Genomic DNA, 7,689 nt, shown 5'->3' on the forward strand with positions numbered 1-7,689 from the left:
TCAAAAATGTTTATAGCTGCTCAATTCATTATAGCTAAGAACTGGAATCAACCAGGTGCCCATCACTAAATGAATGGATAATGTAGTTGTGGCACATTTATGCAATGGAATTCTACTCAGCAATAAGAAAAAAAATGATATAATGAAATTTATAGCAAAATGGAAAGACTTGGTACAGATCATACTCAACAAATTCACATAATCACAGAAAGACAAACACTGCCTGGTCTGACTAATCTGTGGTTCCTAACCTGAATCAGCTCTAGTTGCGAACATAACTGATAGGCAACTTAAGGCCCAAACTATAGGGATGGAGGGGTTTGGTGGGATAAGAGGAAGGTGGGGGTAAACAAAACAAGGAAAATTATTATTTTATATATTATTTGTAGGAATATTAGCTATAGCTTTTATATTATTTTTGGATACTTCTGACTAAGAATGTGGCATCTATCACATTTACATACATAGTTATAATCAAATTTCATTTCAACATAATAATACATGTAACTTTTGGAATTTAATTACAATCAAGATTCAACTCTGCTGTCTCTTGTTGCATAATAGAAATGGAAGTCATTGTTGATATGCCACACGGCAACTTAAAAAATATTTTTGTTCATTTTTATTTATTTATTTGAGAGTGGCGGGGGGTGGCAGATAGAGAGAAAGAGAGAGAGAATGGGTGTGCCAGGGCTTCCAGCCAATGCAAACAAACTCTAGACACGTGTGCCCTCTTGTGCATCTGGCTAGTGGGTCCTGGGGTCCTTAGGCTTCACAGGCAATTGCTTAACCGCTAAGCCATCTCTCCAGCCCCAACATGGCAATTTTTCAAATACTGTAATTTACTTCAGAATGCTTAACTGATTCCAATTCTGTTTTGGGAAGATGTGAACAGAGAGCTGTAGATATTTCAAGAATTTTAAAGGAATTATGTAGGTTTCTAAAATTATATGAGCTTGAACTAAACCAGAGAAGAAGCAGTGACAGCTGTTCAAAAATCTCATATCTACAAGAAGGCTCCCTCAAAAGGGGAAAGGTCTTTTTTTAAAAATTTATCTTAAGCGATATTGTCAGACATTACCAATCTTTGACAAACTCTGTCTATCCATCCTTCTATCTTTTTTTTTTTTTGCAAACTATGTTTAGAATTTATTTTTTTTTAAATCTTGATTAAAAAGATTTCAGAGAATGCCCAGTCTTAACATTTCAAGAAGAATGTTGGCAGGTAGGTTCTCATTGTCTTTAGTGATCAAAAATAAAACACTGGGGAATGTAGATCTATTTGAAATATGTTAAATACTTGTGACATTGGAATCATTTGGTCCTCAGGAATATTGCTTTAAAAGTCAAGGTCAGTGTGCTCGGTCCGGCAGCACATATACTAAAATTGGAATGATACAGAGAAGATTAGCATGGCCCCTGCACAAGGATGACACGCAAATTCGTGAAGCGTTCCATATTAAAAAAAATAAAAGCCAAGGTCAGCTCCCAGGGAGGTAAAAATAAGGATGCCCAGTCCTGGAATGTTTATTCTGATTTCGGCTGTAGGTGATACTTTTGAGGCTATAAACCACTTTCTTCAATAGCATTGATGAGTTCCTTCAATTGCTTCCTCAGCTGCTCTGGGTCACTGTTGCAGGGAGTGGGGGCGGGGCACACAGCTCCGGTAGTATTTGATCTTGGGCTCCGTCCCACTGGTCCGCATGGTGGCCACGCCCCCGCTGGCAAAGGTGATGGTGGTCATCTGGCTGCTCTTACTAGTAGGAAGGACCAGAGCCTCGTTGGTGCACTGGAACACGTAAACGGGACATGAAAGCCACCACTGCCGCCCGCAGACTTCCGGCAGATGAACCCAAAGTGGTGCACGCGTTGGATGCCCTGAGAGCAAAAGGATATCTCTTTGAAATTCTTCTCGAGTGCTACTTTTTTGGTGTCAGGACTGATAAGGTAAAACTTCTGATTGGCCAATCTTGGCCATCCGCTGAACCACGGTACATCACCGGCCAGGCGGTGGCTCCTCGTCCACCGGCTCCCGCTCACACACTCCACCTGTCTATCCATCTTACTAAGATTTGTTACTAAAATTCCTTGAGCAGAAATATGTATTACTGGCAGCATGGGTTGAGCTTCAATAGGATAGAAAATTTGTTAGTTTGCTATCAGACATTCTTGGAGTGGAAAACCAGTTTTCCTAATTGCAAACTTTACAGCAGTAATCTACTCAGGAACAGAAAGTGAAAAGCTTCCTAGATTTACCATGAGGATTTTTGATTTGTTGGATTGGTATATGTGGAAGACATAGTTTATGTTTAGGAAACCTTAATAGTATAAATATACCAATTTCCTAATGGAAGCCCACAAATCTTTACCATGAACAAAAGATAGTTATTTTAACTTGGGTTACTTCAAAATCAATGCTCAGAATAAGGATTAGGAAACAAATGATTTGGGAGATGATTTCCAAAACAATAGAAAGAAAGAAATGAAACAGTAGGAGGGAAAGTGAGGCAAGAAATAGAAAAAAAAATGATTATTTACATAAACTGAATATCATGATAACAGTAAGATTGAGCCATTAGGAATATAAGCTATGCCTACAAATGATCCCAATCAGATATAGAGAGACTGAGAATATATTCATTGTCTATTCCCTCGCTAAATGCTGCTTTCTCTGGAGGCACTAACTCCTCCATATTCTTGGCAACATTTAACATTATAGTGTTACTTTACAATGCTCTCAAATATAGTTGTGTTGAAATTTGACAAAACATGTAGAAATGTCCAGGAAGCTCCAAGCATCTGAAAAGTAGTACATTGTGTGCGTGTTTATGTGTGTGCGTGTGTGTGTGTGTGTGTGTGTGTGTGTGTGTGTGTGCGTGCATGCATGCGTGCATGTGTGTTGAAGGGTCAAATATGACATTTATACAGGAAAAAAGCATGTCAGCAAAAAAGTCAGTTTTTTTTTTTTCTTATTTTAACTGAATCCCTACTTGGCCATATGTCAGTTTCCGTGAACTGAGTAACTCTGTCATACCTCCCCCACCATGATATACTGAAACCCCCTGAAGCCATGAGTCAAAATAAATCATTCCTCAAGTTCTTTATTTTTTAATGTGTCTATGTTCATGTTCATGCACATGTATGTGTATCAATTTGCATGAACATGTATGAGTGTGCATGTGAAGGACAGAGAAAAACTTTGAGTGAGGTATGCTATCCACAATGGGAGACAAGTTCTCTCATTGGCTTGAAACTGACCAGTTAGGCTAGACTGGCTGGCCATGAGTACCACAATCCTTTCATCTCCCCTTCCTCCAGATTGGATTGTAGGTGTGTGCCATCCTGCTGAGATATTAACATGGGTGCTGGGGATCAAACTCATATCCCAATGATGTAAATGCAAACATTTTACTGACTGACCAGCTCATAAGTTATTTTTGTGAAGTATTGTGAGCGCAATTACACAAAAGAAACTAATATACCTGATAAAAAATAAGCAAGGCATTTTTATCACCATTTGCAACATTTTTTAAAATTAAAAAATGCCATTATGGGCTGGAGAGATTGCTTAATGGTTAAAAAACTTCCCTGCAAAGCCAAATATCTCAGGTTTCATTTCCCGGGACCCACATGAAACAGATGCACAAGGTGGCACGTGTGTCTGGAGTTCGACCATTTGCAGTGGCTGGAGGCCTTGGCGTGTCCATCCTCTATCTATCTGCCTCTCTTTCTCTCAAATAAAGAAATAAAATTTAAAAAGTCATTAATAAAAAATGATAGCATTTAAGCATTTCTATGTATCTGCACTTATAATGTAAGTACTCTTGGTTGTTGTTAATTATTCATTTCAAAATTTATGTTTTATTATTTATAACTAACCTGCTTTAAAAGAAATTCAAAGTCAGTTATCCAAAAAGGGCATGCCCTAAAAAATTACAAATGAGTAAACAAAATAAACTTTACAAGACACCATTTAAAAGATATGCAGCAGAGAAAATGAGGAATAAATACACCATGGTAGACAAGTGAAAGAAAAATTATCTATCTGGGTGTCCTTACATTAAAAGCAATAAAGAAAATATTGAGTTATAGAAAACCAATAAATAATTATTTCTCCTTATCTATATGCATTTTATTGAGAAACATGTATTTAAGTTGGTTAACATGTTACTTAACATAAGGGAACATATTTTTAAACTGAGCAAAACTCCCCACAGAACTATTTGTAAACTGGGAAATAAATATGAGGTATATTTAATTTATAGATATTTTAAGATATGCTAAACAACTGGAATTCATTCAAAAATGGAAGCCACATGGGGAATGGTTTTTGAAGCAGATGGGCACACGGCATCTCTCTTGTCTGCAGTTTCAATCTAAGCCCACCAAAGGATGACATAGTACTAAATAATTTTGTTTCACAAAGTAGAGACAGTGAACACATAGGAAGCTCCCAACATACTGAAGTATTAAGTTTGTTTGGACTACTGCACACTGGCAAGAATATGATAGAAAAGAAATGAAAGCTTTCAGAAATGAGTGATCAGTAAGGAACTGAGAATGAAAGCCAGCTCAAGAAAATTCTTGTCTTGGGCTGACATTCCACCTTACATGCACATCCATTATTTCATGGGTTCTTATTTGTTCCGCATTACTAGTCCTGTTCCAAGCCAACATCTAAACGTGCACCTGAATTTTTGCAATTACCTTCTAACTTGTCTCTCCTCTCCTTACACATTTATTCCCTTAATACCATTCTTAAGATCACAGTCAGAGAATTACTTTAATACTTAAGTAGATAGAGACTTTTCTCCATATAAATTCCAATAGCCACTCAGTTTACTTCTAGTAAAAGCTCAAGTCCTTAAAAATGCACCATAAGGGCTGGAGAGATGGCTTAGCGGTTAAGCACTTGCCTGTGAAGCCTAAGGACCCCAGTTCGAGGCTTGGTTCCCCAGGTCCCACATTAGCCAGATGCACAAGGGGGCGCACGCGTCTGGAGTTTGTTTGCAGAGGCTGGAAGCCCTGGCGCGCCCATTCTCTCTTTCTCCCTCTATCTGCCTTTCTCTCTGTGTCTGTCACTCTCAAATAAATAAATAAAAATTAACAAAAAAAATGCACCATAAGGCTCTTGGGATCTGAGGCCTTTCAGACTCCTCCTACACTACTCCATTCACAATGGTCTCCAAGCACATGGCCTCATTGCTGGGGTGGGAGAGGGGCTTGCCCAACTACTGACTGTTAAAGGTGACTGATTTCCTTTTTCTTTAAAAGCTGTGTTTTTAGACCTAACTTTCATCTCAATAGAGCCTGTTCTGAGCATCTGCCTAAAATTGTTAGCTTTTTTTAATTCCCCTGCCCTCTCTCATAATTCATTCATTCATTCATTCATTCATTCATTCATTTGTAGTGCTGGTGATTGAACCGAGTGCCAGGAACACGCTATGTAACTGCTCTGTCACTGGGCTCCATTTTTATTTATTTATTTATTTATTTTTAATTTAATTTATTAGTTTTCTTTTCAGTAAATACAGGCTGTTTGGTACCATTGTTTAGGCTCATTTGTGATCTATCCCCTCCCATTGGACCCTCCTTGTTGATGTAAATGGGTCGTGCATTGTGGAGCTAGCCCCCAGTTATTGGTATGATAAATGTCTCTGCAAATCATGACCCAACATGTGACTCTGACATTCTTTCCACCCCCTCTTCCGCAAAATTTCCCTGAGCCATGTTGGGTTCATTTTTGGTCTGCTTCAGTGCTGAGGTGTTGGGGGCCTCTGAGGCTCTGGCTCTCTGATTTGGTAGGCATTGATTTTTCTCTGTGTTGGTCTCCTTTCTCTTTGTGCTGGTATCTGGTTCACAGGAAAACATCACCCTTGCTTGTTTTGCCAGTTGTCCTTAGTTTCAGTTGGGCCCCTTTTGAGGTATTTTGGGGCAGCTCTCTCCTTAGGATCTGCATCTATCTGGAAAAGAGAAGCAGATTCTCCAACGGAGAGTAAGTTAGCACCTGGAAAATTGAGATAACACTTTTTTGATAGAGAGTTTGATAGGTGTAGGCCCTCTTATACCCCGTGACTGATGGTAGCTGGATATTGTAGAGTGGGCTTGTGTTTGGGTACGGTTCTGACTTGTTTCCCAGCTCCAGCTATGGGTCTAGTACCACTGAGTGGATCAGTTAGCCAAATCAAGAGCAATTGGTTCCTCATCATGGCTGTGTACCACTATTGCACTTATGTGGGCATCACATCAGGTTATTTGTTGCTAATTAGGTTAAACAATGAGTTGCTTGGACAGATATTGGTCATTTTTCTCCAGTTGCCCATGTAGCACCTTCTGGCACTAGACACACTGACTGTCTGGGGACTGACTCTCTCCTGGCTTCCAGCCATGTCATTCCTTTTTATGTGTCAGCTGCGTATGGAGTCTTCAGCAATAGGGTCTTACCACTGGCCTTTGGTGGGTCATCAAGTACTCTGACAAAAGTCACTGGGCTCTATTTTTAATGCTATTTTTTTCTCTTTCACCCTCTCTCTTTCTCCTTCTCTCTCCTCTCATATTAGCTATCTTGAGGTATAACTGAAAAATAACCCATACATACTTTAACAATCTCATAACGTACTAAATTAGCATCACAGTCAAGCAAATGAACATTTCTCTGTAACAACTTGTGTTATATCTCTTTATAATTCTTGCTACCAACACACACAACTTCCAAACCCACCCATAGGCCACCACTGATCTGCTTTCACTCACTATGAATACTTTTGCATTGTGTAGAATTTTATATCAAAGGCATCATACAATATGATTTTTGGAGGAAGAAAAATTTGTCTTCTTTATATTTGAGACTCATTATGTAGTGTGTATTAACAGTTAATTCTTTTCTATTCATGTATTTCACTGAATGGTTATGCTAAAAGTTGTATTTTTAATCATATTTTTATGAAAACCTAAATTACTTTTAGTGTGGGGCTATCATACTTACAACTTCTTTGAACATTTGTGTGCAAGGCTTTTTGAACATATGCTTTCATATTTCCTGGGAAAAATACCTAAAAGCTGGATTGTTTGAGCATATGGTGGATCTATGTTTAAATTCTTAAGAAGCTGCCAGTTATTCACAATGTTTTTTGCCATTTTGCATTAAACCTGAAATATACAGTGTTCTTGTTTTGCTTTATCCTAGAAAACATTTGGCATGGCCAACCATTTTAACCTTAGAGATCTTCATCTGTGTTTATTTGCCATCTGTGTGTTTTCTGTGGTAACCTATCTATTCAATATTGATACCTTTTTCAAACTCTTTTGCTTTTATTTATTTATTTATTATATAGGGATTTGTGAAAGATTATTTAAAAATAAGATAAAATAAAATAAATTACAAACCATAGGCCAGCAATATATATATTTGTGGATCATTTATCTATTAAATATGAGTACATTGACAATTAAATTAATCCCTTAAGCTTAAGAAAACAAACCACACAATTAAAATAAAATAATCTTTCACTTTTTGATGTCCATTATATTATTTGTTGTGCTTGTTTTTCTAGTGAATTTTACTTTGTTGTATAACAACTTCCTCTAAATTGAGATATTCTTTCCTGGAGGGAGGAGGGAGACTCAGGAGACTCAAAAGGTTAATAAATCAGGGAAAGCTAAAACTTGAAAGGTCACAAATCCCTATCC

At 37.8% G+C, this 7,689-nt stretch overlaps 1 non-coding gene across 1 annotated transcript; it reads left to right on the forward strand.

Annotated features, from left to right (window-relative positions):
- The first annotated feature begins 1,357 nt into the window (after window positions 1–1,357).
- LOC123458145 lies at window positions 1,358–1,464 on the forward strand. Its single transcript, XR_006635443.1, has one exon. It is a non-coding gene; the product is annotated as a U6 spliceosomal RNA (small nuclear RNA).
- The last annotated feature ends 6,225 nt before the right edge of the window (window positions 1,465–7,689 follow it).

The sequence above is a fragment of the Jaculus jaculus genome, chromosome 1 (assembly GCF_020740685.1).
Source record: "Jaculus jaculus isolate mJacJac1 chromosome 1, mJacJac1.mat.Y.cur, whole genome shotgun sequence".
NCBI lineage: Eukaryota > Metazoa > Chordata > Mammalia > Rodentia > Dipodidae > Jaculus > Jaculus jaculus.